Source organism: Sciurus carolinensis, unplaced genomic scaffold (assembly GCF_902686445.1).
Source record: "Sciurus carolinensis unplaced genomic scaffold, mSciCar1.2, whole genome shotgun sequence".
Classification (NCBI taxonomy): Eukaryota; Metazoa; Chordata; class Mammalia; order Rodentia; family Sciuridae; genus Sciurus; species Sciurus carolinensis.
The window spans coordinates 444,977-448,182 of NW_025920116.1; the positions used below are offsets into that span (position 1 = coordinate 444,977).

A 3,206-nucleotide genomic window follows, 5' to 3' on the forward strand; every position below is an offset into this window, starting at 1 on the left:
ATTATTACTTAAACTAGATAGCTGCAAAACTTAGGCTATAAAGACCAGATATAGGGATATTCTTGCTTTAGCTAAAATAAGATTAAGAATAACCATCAGGTGCCTTCCCCTCTCCACTTGCCTTCAGTACCCGGCCCTCCAGCCCCTCTCCTGCCCCCTCCCCTTTGTCCCACCCCATCCAGCCAGGGTTGCTGGGCTCCCGCAGGCTCTCGCCACCCGTATTCCTATGGACAGATGCACAGACACCTGCAGGGGAGACACTTCTGATTCTGTAAAATGGAGGATTGTCTTCATACCTCATCTGAAAATCTGTCCAAATTGGTCAGCTGGGTCCACAGCCATGAGAACATTTGCAGCCTCATTCCAAACCTGAAACATTTGCTTTCTGAAGGTTTCCATAGGAACCTTACTGCAATGTGGGGCTGTAGTGCTGGCCATGCTTATCATTGGCCACTAACAGCTACTTGTAGAGCTGGGTCCCAAGAGAAGGTCTGTTTCCAGGACAACAGAAGTTTTAACTCTGATAGTCCCAGTATAATTGGGGTGCCTTCTGAGACACAGATTAGTCCTGTTGAAAGGTACCCTGGGAGACCAGTAAAAGCAAAGTCAGAGACTCTTGTGACTTCTCATTGCAGTGAACCCTCAGAACAGGATGAAGCTGAAAACACCCTGTTTGACATGGTTTGTGAGTCTTCTGTTAGAGTTGAAGATAGTGACTTTGAACCCCAAACCCAAAGACCTCAAAGCATTGCTCACAAATGGCCTGGAATAGTTCCATCTTCCCTCCATTCAAGTTCCCAGACACAAATGGTTGACGAATGCAGCAATGATGTCATCATCAAGAAAATCAAACAAGAAATTCCAGAAGATTATTACATTGTGGCAAATGCAGAGCTGACTGGAGGGGTAGATGGACCAGCCCTGTCCTTGACTCAGATGGCAAAACCCAAGCCTCAACTCATGCTGGTCCCTCCTGTGTGGGGTCTGCTAAGCTGATTTCCCATGTAACATCTGCCATTAACACAGAGCTCGACCCACAAGGTATGTCTGCATCTCCTTCTGTGATTTCCAGACCAGTCCTCCCAAAGACTGCTAGAGTATCTCTGGCTTCACCAAACAGAGGACCCACTGGTACCCATGGCACCAAACAGCAGGTGGCCATGCAGATGTCTCTGAGTACATCCCATCCTAACAAAGAGATAAGTATCCCTTTGTCTGCCCTGCAGTTTCCTGGACAGGATGAGCAAGTTGCTTCTGAAGATTCCTGTCCCATCTGCCCAGCCAGGTCTCACCCTGTGAGGTAGCCCTCTCTCCCTCAGTCAATCCAGAGCCAGAATTGAGCTCCAGTCAGCAGTAGCCTCCAGTTGCACCAACTACAACTACTGAGGCCACCACACAGTGCATACCAGACCAGGATGAAAGAGCAGCTGAGCTCAGCAGGGAGCAGAATGAGAAAACCATCCAGAGCACACAGACTGTGCTCTGCAATTTCCATGAGTTACTCATCTCCAAGTACCCTTCTGAAACAAGAGGGAATTATGTCATCCCTTGCAAGGAGTTGGATGCCTACCTTGCCTTTGTTGATTCAAGGCAGAAGGGTGGGTCTGAGTATGAACCCAACAGCTTGGCAAATTACCAGTTTGGGCTGGAATGGTATCTAAAAGAACACAGGTATGGCTACAGTATCACCAGGGATAAGGAATTCAAATGTTCCTAAGAGGCCCTCAGACAGAAGCAGATTGAACTCTGCTGCAAAGGAAAAAGAAATAAACCACACAAGTCCATGAAGCTCACCTTTACTGATGAGCTCATCCTGCAGAAAAGAGGACAGCTAAGCTGATATAACCCTGAGGGTCTGCTCAAACTAGTCTGTCTTAATAACACACAAGCTTTTGGTCACTGCACAGGCTTCCATGGATTTACCTTGAAATGGGGTGATATCCGGCTCTGAGGAACAGAAACGGGACTGGAGTACTTGGACTGGATGGTTCAAGACACTGGTGATCTGAATGCTAAAACCAAGAGGGGGGGGGACAGATTCATGTGTGAATACCACCCAGCATGGCCCACAGACCTGCCCTGTACAGGACTATAAAGAGTATGCCCATCGGTGGCCCCCTGCCATGTGCTATGAGGATGCCCCTTTCTACTTGTCCATCAAGCCAGTTGTAAACTTGGAAGCTCTGCATTGGTACAACTGCCAGGACCTTGGAAAGAACAAGCTGGCCAAGATGGTGAAGACCATGTGTGAGAAGGGCAACATCCCTGTCCAGAAAACCAACTTCAGTGTGTATCAGAGCTGTAGCACCTTATCTGAGGCCCAGAGCAACCAACTGTGCTTACCTGTAACAACCTCAGCCAGCAGGCTGCCCAGTCAGTGGGCACTCCAACAGTGGCAATTTCATTATCTCTGCCTCCTCTGACTCTTCCTCAGACACTGTTTGACCCAGGTGGCCTCAAGACCCCAATTTGGTTTCTGTGTCCCAAGAGACTGATGATACACTGATGATACTCATTCCCTTTCCTCTGTCCTCAGTGTTAACTTTATATAAATATAAATATATAATATAATTTTCTTTTTACAAATAAGCCAATGGAGATAGATTAGCATTCCTAATATACTATTTATAGCTTAAGACAAGTAAATGTACTTGTGGATGATTACATATAATTACTGTTATAGATTTTACAAAACCATAGTGGTTCTAAGGCAACACTGAGCAGAGAAAGAATTCTGTTTTTAAAAACCTGTTAGAAAAGAAAGAGAGTCGTCATAGACACTGTGTCCTCAACTCCTGCTTTACCTAGTTACACACCTCTCACTTCTATTAGTCTCCTTCAGAGATGACTTTATTTTTATTTAATTTTTTAAAATCTGTATTAATCAGGTAAGAGTCAACACTAACTTCACTGCTCACAAAATATGGTATTCAGCCAGATAGAATATTAGTGGTGTAAACCTGACATCAAATTATTTATGCATTCTTTTTTTACTTAAATTAGAATTCTAGCTCCTGTGCCTCATTTTTTTTTGCAGTGTATGAAAATGCATATGTTTTTCTAACAACTTTTCTTTAGGGAAAAAGAGAATAGAAGGAGGAATAAAGGTGCCATTCTTTTTGGAATATACATAATTTTTAAATAATATGCAAAGTGTAATCTTGTGGCAAAAAAGACTATTAAATAGCTCATATTTTACTGGTATG

General features: G+C 44.3%; 1 pseudogene; it reads left to right on the forward strand.

Moving 5' to 3' along the window:
- The first annotated feature begins 276 nt into the window (after positions 1 to 276).
- On the forward strand, positions 277 to 2,445 carry LOC124973569 (uncharacterized protein KIAA1958-like; annotated as a pseudogene).
- The last annotated feature ends 761 nt before the right edge of the window (positions 2,446 to 3,206 follow it).